The 16818-nt window shown below is 43.9% G+C and overlaps 1 protein-coding gene across 1 annotated transcript in view; it reads right to left on the reverse strand.

Moving 5' to 3' along the window:
• Positions 1 to 7166: 7166 nt before the first annotated feature.
• CLYBL (citrate lyase beta like) overlaps positions 7167 to 16818 on the reverse strand; it is a 212892-nt gene continuing 203240 nt past the window's right edge. The window contains exon 9 of the mRNA XM_014568175.2: positions 7167 to 15959. The gene's annotated coding sequence lies outside the window, so the exon portion shown is untranslated. The remainder of the gene's footprint in view (positions 15960 to 16818) is intronic.

The raw sequence follows: 16818 nt of genomic DNA on the forward strand, positions 1-16818 counted from the left end.
AGACAGGAGTCATGGGAACTTGCCTGCCCTGTTTGTTATGTCTGAGTTTGAATTTGGCTATATGTGGGTTCTGTGTAAGATTTTAATGTCCTTCTTGGTTGGAAAGAATCTTTGTATGAGAGTGCTCTTGAGGAACATTGGTTATGAAGCTGGGAGCCATTTAGGGAGCTGGCATAGAAATTCTTGCAATTTGTATATTTAGTTTATTCTTAAAAAGAAAAGGTCAAATTTTCTTTTCCAGAAGACACATGGACAAAGGTGATCTACTACAGGAAAGGGATTAGCAAAAGGAACAGCCCAGGAAGTGGGGAAATGAATTGGTCCCACTTACCACCGTGTGGCTGGCGAGGCAAATTCCAAGTTGTACGTGCCAGGGAGCATTTTTAGGAAGAGGAGATGACCACACCACTTTCATTCCTGGCAAAGTATACGAAATGCAGATTTCCAAATCAATGCCAAGCTTCCCTCTGGATAATTAAGGCCCTAAAGATGAAGGAAGAGAGATGGTGGATAGGATAAAAGTGGAAAGATTATTGCAGTGCTTCCCAACATTTTATCCACTGTGGCACACAGAAAAAATAGTATTTTTATAGCAACTGGGCAGCTCTTGGCAGGAGATGACCAGCTTGGAAGCTCCAGCCATTCCTGGCCCTGTCCAGCCACCCAAGGGTTGGGGAGATCAGAGGCTCAGACACACACCCAAAACCCATTCTTCCATATTGACTGGGGAAATTCTGGTCTAGTGACATTCATGCTTGCAGAGTGGCAAGATGGGGGTCATGGAGCCCTTTGAGAATCTGATTAAATTTATGGGCTCTCTCCCCAGAAAGACCATTATGTACATACACATCAAGTTTTGCTCACAATTTCAAGGGATTCATGGAAATGCTCAAGTCTACTTCTGGACCTCAGGATAAGAACTCTTGCTTTAGGTAACTGATCAAAGAAAGGGTGTTGATGGAGCAATGAAGGCAAAGTCATGTGGGTTAAAAAAAAATCCATCTAAAGAAGGATAGAATCACAGACTCTATCTAAAGGGGTTTCCAAAGACCCTTCCTATAAAACTCTGGCTTTGGAAATGGTTCAAAGGCTGGGGACACCAAGCAGAAAATATCCAGGGCAGGTAATTAGATCCAAACAATTGAGCAAATTGCAATGGTTGAGCAGATTGCTGAGCTCCATGTTGTCTACTTTTTTAAAGTATTAGTGCTAACTTGGTCAGGGTAATTATTTGGTAAATGGTCAGTTTAGGGGCACAAGTTTAATTTCTGAATCCTTTTCTTCCAAACTGTTTTCCAAAGGAAGCTTCTCTAATTCCTTCAATGGGCGTGGCAGAATGGGCAGGCCCTGGTGAAGCAGGCTCTTGTAAGTTTCACAGGGGTTACTTGGGCATTTCTTGCCCCAAGGGCTCCGCTGCTTTGTTCGTAATCAGTTATTCTGATTGACTGTGCCTCACTTGCCCAACTAAGCCCATATGCATCCTCAAAGCACCTAAGAGTCCCACGATGATGGGTACTCAAAACAAGCTATTCAGGGCTAAATGCCTTACCAGTTATTTCTGAAACAAAATAAAAACCAGATCTCAAAAGACTAAGCGGTGAGGAAGGGATGGAGTGTCAGCTTTACCTTGAATAATGTATGACTTCTGTTAGTTTAATCTCAGGTCTCACATCACGTGAAAGTTGTCTCTTTGCAAAATACAGCCTGGAGGGAAATTTTGCCAATGTCGTGCTCTGGTGAGTTAATATGCATTGAAACAGTTTTATAACAGATTATTTACCAACGGGAACAGAATGCCTTGGCACGAGATGCCTTTGAGAGAGCAGTTCTACTGCAGTAGCTAATTCCATATTTCAAAATCATTCCCACATACCTCCTAGTTCTTGTAGGTTCTCTCAAACTCTTCCCTCTGCTGGTGAAATGAAAGAACTCACTAGTAGGTGAGATTATGTTGCCCTCTGGTGTCTGCCAACCCAAAAGAAAGAGCTAGAACTCAGGATGGGACAAGAAGCATAAGGACAATGAAGGGAGCTATTCCATACCAAGAGAAAGCCAGTGATGGGGAGGTAAGGGGATGGAGCCGGAAGAAGGGAGGTGAGCCTAACATGGGTCCTCTTCTTGCTGGTGAATGACAGGATTTCAACTCCCCTTCCTGGCTGAAGAAGAGTGTGATTGCCAGGGCTGTTGGCCTGATCAACCTGGAGCCTTTGTGATCTGCGATGGAAGAGTAGGTTCAGAGAGGGGAGGGGCTTGGCCTTTCTCCTTGGGGAACCAACGTGGAAGACAACTGGGTGATAGCCATCCATCAGAACTGCAGATTCGTACATGAGGACCCACCCCTTCCTCCATCCCTTTTAGGGATCTCCACCAATACCTCCAAAGGGGAACAGGGCTTCACTGTCTGGTTCTTCAGTACATGCCTCGGCATGAGGGCCTTGGTGGTGGGGATGGTGATGGCAGTACCAGTGGTCCCTGAAGCTCCTTCTTATCCCTGCTAGTCCCCTCTTGCCCCACTGTCTGGCTTTGCCCACTCTGTCCGTGCTTGCAAGGGCACACAAGCAGGGTTTGGTTGGCTCAGCCAGCCTATTGAAACTTGAATGACTTTTGGAGGCATCTGTCCTGTCACTGACTTTTGATGCCCTATACAGAGACAGGCATTATGTCTTCTGGCTGCAAACTGTGGAGAGTCACGGGAATATTGCTGATGATTTTTCTTATAAAAACAAACAACTGATGACTATTCAAAGAAATCAATGGAAGCCTGGAGCAAAAAATGTGGGCATAGTTTGGGCAGAGGCATGAGGAGGTCAAGCATTCATCAGCCAAGACTAGAGGAGATATTGGGGCCATGGAAAGGAATCCTTTGGGCAGCAGAGCCCTGTGGAGAACAGGCAGAGGACCAAGGATGCTTGGTTACTTGCAAAGAAGCAGGAAGTGAGGCAAAGGAGGGAGTGAAGCTGGGAGAAGGAGGCACCATCAGGTGCAAGTTCCTTTTGAAGAGTCTCTCAGGATCTTTAAATACTAGTTTAAAAGACAGTAAGTAGCGCTGGGATTTCTGATGTATTCCTCAGGCTGGCAGAACTCTAGTGAGAGAGGGGTAACAGGCTCGTAGCACCTAGTTAATTATTGAGTGAGTGAATGAAATATTATAATTCATTTTATTATTGGTTTTCAAATAGAGGGCATATACGGAAGGTAAGAAGAGAAAAAGTGAAAACAGATTTCCTTTTTTCCCTGTTCTGTGACCAAGTAAGAAGCTCAAGCTGGGGCTAATTAGAGTCATGGAAACTAGGAAAGACTAGAAAATACAAGAGGTTTAGAGGGAGAAAAGAAAGCCAAAGGAATACTTTTCAAAGATAGCTAATTCATAGATTTGTAAATTATTTTAATTTATTGAGTCATTATGCAATTGAAACAGAGGTAGGCATAATAATAGTAGTTTCCCCAAACTCTTACCTGTAGGCGGGGCAGTACACTGGGGACTGGGTCAGGAACCCCACTGAGCACTTCCTGTTTCTACCCGCAGGTATTTTCCCCACAGGTGGGACAGCTTAGATGAATGCATATGAATACCTAGGGCTGAATTTCGGGGCAAAGAAGCTACAAGAGGGAAACAGTGAGCCCTATGTGGGGTGTGGGGAAGAGCCCACCCATTTTACCTCGGTGCCTTCCAGGTGGTCTGTGCCTTGAACTATGGGTCTGTGAGTACCCATCCTCCTCAACCCACTTCCCCTGCATTGGATCCCACAGAGGAAGTGGCTTGGTTTATTCCACTCTGGCAATGTTTTTGCCTGTAACCTTCACGCTCTTTTCTAGAAAAAGATTTGGTGAGATTCAGAGACTAAGTTGTTTTTTAAGAAATGGGTTTTGGCATTATTTTGTCAAAATACGAGCTACACCGAGTTGGATCAATCACTTTGCTAAATCCTCCCCGCCCCTCCACCCTTTCTTCCTTTGTAAGTCAAAGCTATTTTGCATTACCCAAGCAACAAAATGATTTACAAAATGAGAGTGACAATCTATTCTAATGGTTGGAAGGCTATAAAAAATATTTATGTGCTCGCGGCCGATGTTGACTTTTGGAGAGTGTTCACTTGTGGACTGAAAGCTGGGGAAACAAAAGATGAAAATCAGCCCTGGGGGTTCTAATTCCGAGAGCACACCTTCTTAGGAAAAAAAAAGTCCTCATTTTTTTCGGTTTCAGATTCTGCATTTGTCAGACAAAGTTATTAGCCTGGACCCCTCTATCAGTGATGCTGTGCAGAATCATAGTTGCCTTCTATGAGGCTGATTCTCCGAACGGGGTCTCGGAGGTTGGCGGTGAAGGGAGAGGGAGAGGGACTGGGACTGGGGGTGGGGGTGGGGTGGGGTGGGGGCGGGGGAGAGTAAATCCTTACAAGGCAATCCTGTAGGTTTCCTGGGCTAAGGGGGGTGGGGGGGATGAGCTCTTAAATTTGAACTCTTCCCAGGCCCTTTCTTTTCCTTTATCTTCCTTCCGCTCTCAAATAATAATGCCCTTGTGAAGAAAAATATTTTTTTAATTAAAACACAGCAGACGGTTATATAGGCGCTCATCCTGCCGGCAGCTTCCCCTCGCAGAGCCCCGACTGCAGCCCGGGGCTGGATGCGCACGAGATTTAGGGCGCTTGGGGTCGGGATGTAAACCCGCTTGCACCCCGCCTGACCAACCCGCAGTAAAGCTTCGCTCTGTAATATTTGTACGGAAAATGCAATGTTTGCACAATAAAGCTCTCCAGATTTTTAAGCCGTAGGAGTGAAGCCAGTTTACAATCAATGATAACAGGTTTCCCTCGCTGCCATTACCACAAATAGTATCTTATTTCAGCAAAATGGTGGCAGCCGGCAGGAGGTCCAACAATGCAGATTTTAATCAGAAAATTTAATTTTATATACAGTTCACAGTTTGTGCACGGTGCGAAATGTTTCTCACTGCAGGAACTTTCAGGACTCGGCTCGGAGCAAAAGGAGTTTCAATTTATGTAGCGCCTTTCTCAGCGCACAATACCCCAAAGCACTTCCTGGTAATAGAGGCTCGCGCTGCTGCTGAAGTCTTTCTTAAAATTACCCAGGATATTTATTGGGAGCAATTAAAAGAAGCGGCTACATTCCACACAAATCCATGTTTGATGCGGATATTAAACTGGCCAAGATTTCAACGCCCAGTGGCTGCACTGGGCTCCGTCTGCTCGGATGTGCTCCCTCGTAAGGCACTTTCCTGCCGGGGCTCATTTTGTTTCCCAGTTGACTTGTAAACTCTGGGAAGGGAAGCCTGCATTGAAAATGTTGACAGAGCCTTTATGAGAAGGCCCTGGAGGACTCACTCGCAGGCTGGGCCCATAAAGAGTGAAGAGGACCAGGGGAGAGGCTGTCTGGTGGATGACCAAGGGATGCCAGCCTTTGACTCATTTGCTGGACTTGAGCATGGGCTGGGTCCAAAGGGTGCAAAGCCACTTTTTTGGGGCACGGGGCAGGAGCAGGACCTGTTCCTCTGTGTGATGGAGGTGGGCATATCACACACACTTACTTGGTAAGACAAGGTGGAGACAGTCAAAGGGAGGAGGCAGAGGGGAAAGGCTATGGCTAAGCTTCTCAGGGAACAACCCTCCCAGTGCAAGAGGGGACAGGAACTCATAACTGAGTTATCCATACCGAGCTTCAGTTGGGAGGCAGAAACGAGAGGGCTCTATAAAGAGTTTTAGATAAGTCAGCACCCCCCCCCCCCTTTTAAGAGTTTTTGGTTTTAAACCACAGGCTTAGGTATTTATTTGCAGGTGAACAGGAATAAATTTTATTTGAGATAGATCATCTTTTTCTTCAGGGTGGGGTAATTAGGTTTACTTATTTATTTTTGGAGGAGGTACTGGGGATTGAACCCAGGACCTCATGCATGCTAAACATGCACTCTACCACTTGTGCTATACCTTCCTCCTAGATAAGTCAGCCCTTGATTTGGAAGAGATGGAGAAGGCAAATAGGAGGGACTGTCTCTGTGGTGTCAACCCTGGTCCATGCAGAAGGCCCCCTCTCTGCATATGGGAGTAGTAGAAACCCTCCTGGGCCCCCTCCCATCATTTCCTAAGAGAGTCTGTGATGGAGCTCCTGTGTGCACCTCCGGATACCCTCACTCCCCATCCCTCACCCTTCCTCCCTCTGCTGCTCTTCACCCCTTCCCAGGCATCTCAGCCCATATGACCTTGGGTTCAGTGACAGTTATGCTGAGTGGGGGCAACAGTGGCTTAGACAGGAGCTTTCCAGCCCTGTTTTATGTTATGTTTTGCACCCTGGGGGTGAAGTCATGAAGGCGCTGTGCCTAGCTGGTTGGTGGGAAGACAGGGCTGGGCTTAGCAATAATGACACCTACCTTTTATTGAGAGCCCACTCCAGCCAGGGCCACTTACATACATGGCCACATTTAAGCCTCACAACGATCCCGAGGGAGGTTCTATTTACCCAGAAGGAATTAGTGGCTCAGAGGTTAAGAAACTTGCTTAGCTGAGGTCACAGAGTTAGCCAGTGGCTGTGGACCCACCAGGGAGGGCAAAGTAGAACTGGCTTCATTGGTGATCTCTCAGGAATGGGGGCTGGCAGGCCACACTGGGAGCGGGGCTGGTCACACTGTGGCTCTGGCAGCAGGGGGACAGGAAGGCAGCCCAGTGTGTCCAATGGGAAAAATGACCCTGAGGCTGACCCTAAGGTAGGGTTTAGGCCAGACACAGGGAGACACAGAGGCAGGCCCTGGTTAGCAGTAACTGCCTGGGGCCCTGCTTGGAAACAATTCTGAGCCTGAATCTAGACTCGGTTGGAAAGGATACTGAGGTTGTATAGCCATGTCTGCCCTGGACCAGGGAGAAGGGAAGAGTTTAGAATGAATCTGCAGTCCTGGTTTAGGTGTCATGGCTTTGAGAATTTTTTTTTTCTTTTGGCTAAATGTTCATTATATTCCCCAAACGGACAGGAGTCTTACCTTTCCTTCCCCGATTAACCCGAGTCCACAGTTTTGGAATTGCGTTCGGTCACAAGTCCTATCAGGAGAGAATCATCAGGCATGCACAAAAAGAAAGCCAAACAGAGAGTTCTTAATGAGTTTGAAATTCAGAGAACACAGGAAAGATTTATTTCACATTTATTTATATCTGGTACTTAGTATAAGCTTGGCACTATCCTGAATTTTACAGATATTAACAAATTTACTCCTCATAACAACCCTATAAGGTAGGTCCTAGTATTAACCTCATTTTATAGATGCGACAGTTGAAGCCCAGAGAGGCTAAGCAATTCATCCAAAGTCACACAGCTTTATGAACTCAAGCATCTGATGCCAGAATCTACAAGATTAAATTACACTGTGCTGCCTCTCTATCGAGTCCATTCTCTCCGTTTTGCTTTCCTTGTGGTACTGTGCCTTCCTTGCTTTGCGTTTCTTTTCTAGATTAGACTGTGAACTTTGAAGGAAGGGACTACATTTTACTGTGTATAAGTACCTGCATGATAGGAGGAGCTGAAACACGACTGATGACTATTAGTGGTATGAGTTTAGGAACCAATCATATTGTATTTGAGCCATTTTCTGTTTGAATGTATGGTTCCATCACTAGAGTGAGTGTCTGGGAGTGGGACTCTGAGTTATTTATTCCTATAGCCCTATCCTCTAACACAACAGAGAAGAGACCCTCTCTCATTCATTCATCAATTCATTAACTGATTCATTCAATGGAAATTTATTAAGAGCAAGCACCATGCTAGGTGCAAGGAATGAACAAAGTAGGTAAACTTTTTGTCTCTGTGGTTTAATTCCAACCTCACAAGAATAGATATAGAAAAATGATGCTGACATTCTTAAAATTTGACATATTTTGTCTGTTTTGCTAAAAATAATACTAGATTATTTGTCATTGCAACTTACGAGTTCCCTTCTTTCCCTACTGTGATGAAGTTGCAAACACTTATTTTATTCCTGCTTTACTTACCAAGAGCATTGGTTGCCCATGTCAGTCAGATCTAATATTTAAAGGTAAGAGAAAGCCCCTTTGGTGTAGAGCCGATGGAAGAATGATTGGGTTCCCACAATGCGAGGTAGGGCTGTTTCATCCCCTTTTGTTATATGAAAAGCTTCAAGCATTATTAAGTGATGACAGATAGTGCACTTGGCTTCTGGCATTTCTTTGAAGGCCTGCCTGTAGCATACTGCTTGGAAGCAGGAATGATTCCACAAATGGTCAGGGAGCCACCCTCCAAACCGCCCTTTGCACCAGGTCCAGGTGTGTAAACAGAGCAGACAGGCCCTCCGCCCTGGGAGAAAGAATTCTGAGGTTGGACAGCTGGAGTGGAGTATCACAGAGTTCAGGATCTCTTTTCCTACCACCGAGGCAGTATCTCAGAAATTCCCTCGACTGCTTTTCTAATTCTCTGAGGCTGCTAATTGCATCAAGACCCCTCCTTGTAGAGAAGGACCAGGCTCTTCCCCAGCACCCACAGGCAGTGAGTGGGTGGCAGAGGGGTACCAGAAATCAGGTTATGTTCCTGCCAATCCTGGATGCATTCCATGACCCAACGTAGCCGGGCCTGTCCTCCCTGTGGCAGATGAGAAGTGATTGTGGTGCCCAAGGCAGAGAAGTCCTTGGAAGCCTGGACCCTGAGTCCTGGCAGCAGGATGTTTCAGATCATATGGAAACTTCCTGCCAGGGCCTCTCTACTCTACTCAGGGCCTTCTAGGTGTAACCACAGAGCAAGCAAAAGCAGTGTTTCAACTACAGATTGTATTTGTAATTAGCTCCAACTTGGCTTTAAAAATTTGATATATATTTAATGAAAGATTTGGAAACACAAAAATATAAAAAGAAGACAAAAGAAAAATCACTGGTAGTCTCGTCATCCAAACATTGTAATTGCTAACATTTTGGTGTATTTTCTTCCGATGTGATTTATTTTTAACATTGTAATAAGAATATAATCACATTATAATAATAGCAGCTAACATTTGTTGTGGGCCTACTATGTGTCAGGTACTCTTTTTTATATGTATTAATCCATTTAAATCTCGTAACAATCTTATAAGATAGGTACTATTATTACCCCCATTTCACAGATAATAAAACTGAGGCACAGAGAGGCTAGTTCCTTGCCCAAGGTTACTCAGCAGTAAGCAGGAGAGCCCAGGCAGTCCAGCTCTAGACTCTGCATATACAACTTGGTATCTGTTTTTGGACTTCACTTTATTTTAAAAGCTTTTTCTTACTTTCTAAATACCAGCTTTAGTGGCTGCTCTAAATATTCCAGCAGGTTTCCATACCTCTGTAATTTAAATAATGCAGCTATGAATTGTGTCTGTGAATGAGGCTTTTTCTATATTTAGTATCATAGAATTTCCTAGATCCAGATGTCAAAGGAACCAGTAAATGACAATCAGTCTGTTGATACACATTGCCAAATATTTTCCAGGAGGATTGCACAAGTCACACTCCCATCAGCCTTGTGAGTGCTGGGCCTTGGAGGTTATCACTCAAAAATGATTTAGTTTGATAGTCAAGAAACATATTATTGCTTTAAATTTTCTCTGGTCCAGCTTCTGACTACTATTTCTTGTAATGGTAATGAACTTAAGCTCTCATCCAAATGCTGATCCTTGCCCAGACTTATTTTCCTCATCTTCAGTTATTCTTATTTAAAACAACAACAAAATTAAATTAAGTGGTTAACACACATTTTTCTGATTACAAAACTTACAAATGTCCATCTTAGAAAATTTGGAAAATCCAAAATCCCATAAATAGTGACATTTACTTATTTTACCGTTCATCATATTTCTTGGGTATCACAGTGATACACGCTCACTGTAGCCAATTTGGAATGTACAGAAAAGTACAAAGGAACAGAAAGTGAAAAAAACCAAGCAGGGGCAAAATTTCCAATAGTTCTCCTTGACATTAAATTTTTTTTCCTTACTACAGTCTCTTTTTTTGGCTGCATGAGAGTCTACCTCTAAGATACTTCCAGATTTCTTCCTTTTTATTCCTTTTTTATTTGGTCTCAGACCTGGAGCTATGATCTTGGTTAATCTGCATGTTTGTTGTAAAGGATAAGAAAGAGTAATTAGAACAGAATAAGGATATGGGGACCAGAATAAGAAAGGCCTTAACTGCCCACTTGCTTTTACTTCTGACGGGACTAGTGGACCCTGGGGCCTTATGGCCACCCCCGGGATTACCTTTTAGCCTAGCACAAACACAGTCATGTCACCTACCACAGGCACACAATAGAAGCTCAATTAAAGTCTGCTGGAGGAGTGAATTAATGAACACATTCTATATAGGCATGCCATATATTAATGTATCCTCTAGTAGGAACTCTATACTTTTAATCATTGCATTTCAGCATTCCTTTCATTTAAAAAAAAAGAGAAAAAGAAAAAAGGTTTGCATCTGTGATCCCAGGTCCTGGCCTTATTAGGATCCTAGAGGAGTGGTCAACCAGAGGTCTTTCAGCCCAAGGCAAATAATTGAGATCAAAGCCTCCTGGATCTCTCCTGGGAGGTCCTTGGCCCTCCAGTCAAAATGACTTGGGGGGGGGTACAGCTCAGAGTGTGTGCTTAGCATGCACAAGGTTCTGGGTTCAATCCCCAGTACCTCCACTAAAAAATAAAATTAAAAATTAATTTAAAAAATACATAAAGAAACGTAATTACCTCCACCACAAAACAAAAACAAATGACCGGAGCTCTCCCATTCCCTTCCTGACCTGCAAGCACGCCTGTCCCCAAGAAAGGGAGGTGGAGGCAGATGAGGAATGAGGAAGAGTGGGAAAGGTGAGGGAGGTGCTGTTCACGGGGGAGGCACGGTGAGGACGGCCTGCGGAGTCCCGGGCTAAGGCTTCTTACCAGAAGGAGCCCTTGAGGCCACCAGAGATGAGGGCTGAGCTCACTTCTGCCTTCGTGTGACTGTAGGGCTCACTTGGATGAGTTGTTATCTGACGTCTCTTTGCTTCTGTTTTTATAAAAACTATGCAATGTAAAATGGCTCAAAGGTTTTGAGATTGTCAGATGATACTTGGACAAATATTGCTTTTTGCCTATATGTAAGAAGAATAAATTCACAGAGTATTAGTCATGAAGCATGACTGAAGAGGGCAAACTTTTAAGTGAAATTAACAGGAAGGGCAGCCATCCACACAAGTGTGCCTTATTTTAAAAATTAAGTGTGAGACATTTCAAAGCTGTGACTACTCAAAACTCTTCTGTGATCAGTCAGGGATGTGAGTGTTTATAAAATTAGAAAGTGTATCATGAGGAAAGAATAAGTCAACTATTGTACAATTTGTGTGGCCCAAAACATAATTATGGAAACTGAAGTTTGCTTCTTAAAGTTTAGTACGGCCGTGAGTTCCCAAATCATGCTATAGGATTATACCTTAGACTTCTAATGTAAAAGCCTTATTGCATCTTTCAGAGACTTGTTTGGTTGTTTCCCTTTTTAATCTGCAAATTGGTGATTCAGACAAGAGTATTTACTAAACGTCCACCAGGTAATTCTAATATGCAGCCAGGTGCCAGATCTTTGGCCTAGATGATCTCCAAAGTCCTTCTTTGGCACCAAAATTTTGTGTTTTCTGTAATTTTAAATTTTAAATCAAAATAAGTAAGAAAATCAGATTCACCTGGCAGATAATTCTGCTCAAATACACCTTCATAAATTCAGAGGTCTCAGAAGTCCTCAAATGAAATTTACTACATAAGTGACCCAACCCTCATGAAATATTTTGGGCAGAACTTATGAATTCGCATAATTTATGTTTGTCCCACATTCCAATATTCCTAAATGAGTTTTAAGTCAATAGCAAAAAAATTTATTTTTCACCCTTGAGAGTCAAGATGTGGTCAAAGTTTTGATTTCCAGGTGGAACTCAGAAGGCTCAAATGAAAATGTTTATGGATAAAGAGAGATGAGAAATAAAGACATTGAATCTTTGCCATCAGCTTAGGATGACAACTCTGTGTGTGTGTTCACACATGAGCCTCTGCTGGGATCAGGAGGAGCAGCTGATGTTGGGGGAAGTATCTCACAGAAACTATAGGGACAGATGGTGGCAGATGAAGCCATGGGACCAGCATGCTACTGATTTCAACCTAGGAATCCTTCTTATTGAAGACTATGTCCCCAGAACCATCTAGTTTTAAATTGCGCTTCAACTGGAGATGGTTTTCATTTTCTTGTTATGAAACCTGGGCTCCCACACTCAGGACTCAAATGACTATATCCCGTGTCTACCAGCGAAGAGTATCTGTGACAAAGAGAAGGGAGGTTGAAGCCTCTCCAGGAATAAGTCAGGAAACAGAATAATCCAAGTTTGGTATTTAGATTAGAAATACAAGTGAAAGAAGTAAAGTTACCATCAGAAATGTGCATTTCAAAAGATATTCATTTGAAAGTTTTGAAAAAAGTAAAGCTCATGCCCTGGGGCTTCTGGGAGTATGTACAAAATACAATAATTAAATTAAGCCCAGCAGTTAAAATTCCTCATAAAAAGAAAAAGCTGGAGCGCTTCCCAATGGGGAATGCTTGACTTAAAAGAAAGGTTTTACTCTGTGGCCTGAAGGTCAACAAACTGTGGGAATGTATAAAATTTCTTAAAGGGGTTCTTGGGTCTTTGTTTTGCTGAAAGAAAATAAAAGAGCAAAAAGGGACAAGTTTTGAAAATTCAAAAAATGAAGGTGCAGTCCTAAAAATCATCATGATTTTTATAAATGCAGCACTGGAGGCTATGAAAACACGCTCTGAGTACTAATGTAACACATATGCTCTTTGAGAAGGAAGGAAAAAGGCCAATGGCGCCTTTTGAACAAACCGTTTTCAAATATGCTCATTTTCAGAGGCAGTGCATGCAAATTGATGACCCATTCATTTGCTACTTATTTGGAAAATATTCACCTTAAATATTCTCATAAATATATGTCACAATTTAAAATGCCTTAGATGATATTAAGACTGATCAGTTTTTTAAAAGGTGTTTATGAAGCAAAGTTGTAAAGAATGATTTTGGGGGGGTCACATCCTCAGTAATCTAAAATGGAATGTTTATCAATTTGAAAATCTCTGTTTTATAAATAATCATTTATTGTTACCTTTCTGGTAATATTTTCCCCCTAAAAGAATAAAGAACAAGATAGGAATCAAGATTTATATCCTTAAACTTTGTTATTTATAAGCATCATTCTGGGTTCCCACGTGAATTTCAAGATGCATACTCAAATAACTTGTACTAAAACATAAAGAACTAGTAACTGGTTTGCCAGATCCACATATTCTTTATTGCTTAAATAGAATCTGAATGTTGGTTCTGCATTAAGACAGCATGATCAAATGTAGGACATGAGAAATAGCAGCTTTGGCAGCAATATTTAATTTACTGATTAATTAGCAGCCTCACTGACATTTCTACTTTGATTTCCAAAGTACAATATTAGCTGTCCTCTGCACTCAGGCTCTCTGCAGTAAAATGGGCCAATAAACTTCCTGTGCCAAGTTCACAGTAAATGAAGGACTACAGAGGGTCCTGCAAGCAGCTCATGACTTAAGATGATAGATTTACTTCCAAAACATGGACATGTCATTAGAGACATAAATTTTTACCCACTTCTGTTGTTTTCTTTCCTACATTTGTTAATTTTGGTTTGGGAATTGCAAAGAGAGGAAGAAAGGTAAAATTATAAGAAAAAGGAGAAGGGAAGTGGAAAGAGGACAGTAGACCGAGTAGATGGAGGGACTAGATGGAATGAGAGATGATACACACGATGAGGGCCCCAGAGGATGGGGCCGCAGGAGTGGGGAGGGGCCAAGAGGAGGCTTGGAGAGCCAACACAACTCGGTCCTTGTGCCTACATCCTGTTCCTTCATCCCTCTTCTGGAACTCCTTTCCTAACACCACCCACGACCTTCTCCAGCCATTAGACCAGTCCCCGCAGTGGGCAATCCTACAAAATGTGTGAGGGACTGTTCAGTCTGGGAGGGGCTCAGGGACCACCAGGGTGCAGAGAGAGGGGCACGAAGGCCTACCTGGAGGTGGGACTTGCCTGGTAGCTGAGCTTTCTGGCTGCACTGGGTGCTGGTTGTCTGAGTTGTGATGAGCTCACCTACCTTTGCCAGGGTCAGGCACTGTCTGTGAGGGAGGTAGCTGTTGAAGAAGAGGCTTCAGCTGTGTTCTCATTGCTTCAGAAAACTCATCTGGAGCTTCCTTCTGGGGAACTCAAAGTGAAAGTGTAAATCTGGGGAGTTCTCAGGTATGCAACTGTGTGGTTTAGTGGTTTCATTTTGAGACTTTAGTTGAAGTCTTGGTTTTGCCAGCTGTGTGACCTTGAGCAAGTCCACTCAAAGGACCAGTATTTGCACAAATCCAGGAGGCAAGATGTCTGATGGAGGAAATGATGGCTCTGGGCCTAATTTTAATGAACACATCTTTAGCGAGCTGGTCCAGGGGAGGGGTGTGAGATGAGAGATGAGCAGGAGAGGAATCTGGAGATGCATGCCAATATCCACTGTTTAGGGCCTCCACACCATTTTGGGGAAACACACACACACATATGCACATACAAAGTACTACCACAGAAATCTGATCCAATACAATGGAAGGGCTGGGGGAGGGCCAGCAAGCTGGGGAGACCTCACAGAAGTAGCCTTCAAGTTGTGTCTTGAAGAATAATTAGGAGTTTGTTGGGTAGACAGAGAGGGAAGGGTTACAGCTTGTACAACGGCTTTGCACACGAGTGTCACGCGCTGCAGCCAGGCATAGCCCAGCGGCAGTCCACAATGGCCAGGGCCCCTTGAGGGAGACGACGTGTCGCTGGTGTGGAAATGGTGGTGGGGCTCCCTCCCCGCTACCCTGGAAGAAGCAGCACAGAGCTCCCCTGGAAGCTGCTGTGTGAATTTCAGTCCCTGGAAATCCCATGGAGGAAATAGACATACTCCTTTGCTCATTTGGGAGTTTGGGTTATTAACACAGTTTTCCCAGAGACTCTAAGCCAGAAGTTCATGTTGGTTTTTATGTTCTTCCTTCCATGGAACTCAAAAGAGCCCATTAAAAGAAAGAAAATTAAGTCAGATGCCTATAGTGGATAGGCTTCTGAAGGAATTCTCCACCACAAAGCTATCTGAAATGGAATGTTCATTTTTCTCTTGATTCTTTTACTGTGTCTGAATAACCAAGGCAATTTGATTCATTGTTTTAAAACAAAACCCAGCCAAGCCAGCTATGTGGCATTACGTAGCCCAAACCCCTCCCCACCTTCCCCAGTTTCTTTTCACTGAATTTCTCCCCTTTAGCTAGGTATTTGAACATCACAGTAAAGTCAGTTGGTGTTTGGTCTCCTTTGTTTTTCATAAGATGGAGTTTTCAGTATATCAGCTGTCTTATTTATGTAATGAAGGGAATCTGGAAAGTTCCTTCCAGGGCTTAGACCAATCTCTGGGACCATGTCCAGTTTTCTGTATGTCTACGTGCTGCACACATAGTGTGAGAGAGAAATTGATTTTGACCAACTGAGAAGTCTGACATTGTTGCAGGATCCCCCCTCCGTCAATAGGAAGGCGATTGATTCAAGAATGAGTCGTTTTCTACTCTTCCTGTCGATAGAAAGCTTTGTCTTTGATTTAGGGTTCGGCAGTTATACCCCGGGAAATGTGGTCCCCTCTGCTCTTCCTGAATGCCATCCTGATTCCTGAACAAGTGCTCATATTGGAGAAAAACACTTCGAGTTGGCCAAATTCTGTCCTAAGACTGAGCACAGCTTTCCAATTCCCTGCGTCCGGCCAAGGGCAGAATGAGGCCAGGGCCCAGTGTGTTTGATCCCTTAGCCAATATGACAGGCTATTTACAAACACGCAGAAGGGTTGACTTCGTTCCTCAGACCTCAGGCAGAACTCTGGTTTCAGGACTGCATCCTGGTGGAACTCCTAGGGACCAAAAGAAGAAGGAGATGAAATAGGTGAAAAAAGTGGCTGGTTTTCAAGGCATATGGCATGTAGTTTTTCAGAGGCTTTAAATTCTTAATTTGCACCTCTCTTGTTACTGTCGCTATAGTAGCCAGTGGCACTTCTTTTTGTTTTGACATCTGACATTATTTTACGCCTTTGCTCTTCCTTTCATTTCACACAACGGCATTTTAATTTTAAAAGAAAAGTGCATCCGGAACCAGTCCTACGGCTTTCAGACTAGCTGTCTGGCGTCCAATCGCGCTCAACAGATGTTTGTTGAATGAATAAATGAATGAGTGAAATGATTCTCTTGAAAAAGTTCCAAGAATCTTTACTTTCAGCAAAGTTTTCGGCACCCTCACCCGCCCCCACCCCGCCCAAGTATCCTTAATGGATTTCAGAGATAAACTGGCAAAGTTAGACTTTTTGGAGAAACTCCACCAAAAACCTGTCTGAAAGAGAATGTTCATTTTCCTTTTGATTCTAATATTGGGCTTGAATAACAAGTGCAATTCCACTCAAAGACTGAAAAGCAAAGGGACCCGGATCCTCCGCAGGTCCCCCGGCCAGGGATCGGCTCTGAGCTGGACAGGTTAAGGGTGCAGGGCTCGGGTCAGGGAGACCAGGACCGGGAGATGGGCCTGGCGCTTGTGTCCCGCCCTGGGTCTCGTGCCGGCGCCTGAACGCGGCGCCGACTCAGGGTGGGAGGGACACAGGGGCCGGCGGGTCCCCAGGGCGGGCGCGAGGGCCCCGCGCAGGTGTCGGGCCTCGCGCGGGGTGCGACGGGGGTGCGCGGGGCCTGGGAGACCCGAGAGAGACGTTATTGTTACACTGTAAC

This window comes from Camelus ferus, chromosome 14 (assembly GCF_009834535.1).
Source record: "Camelus ferus isolate YT-003-E chromosome 14, BCGSAC_Cfer_1.0, whole genome shotgun sequence".
Lineage (NCBI taxonomy): Eukaryota > Metazoa > Chordata > Mammalia > Artiodactyla > Camelidae > Camelus > Camelus ferus.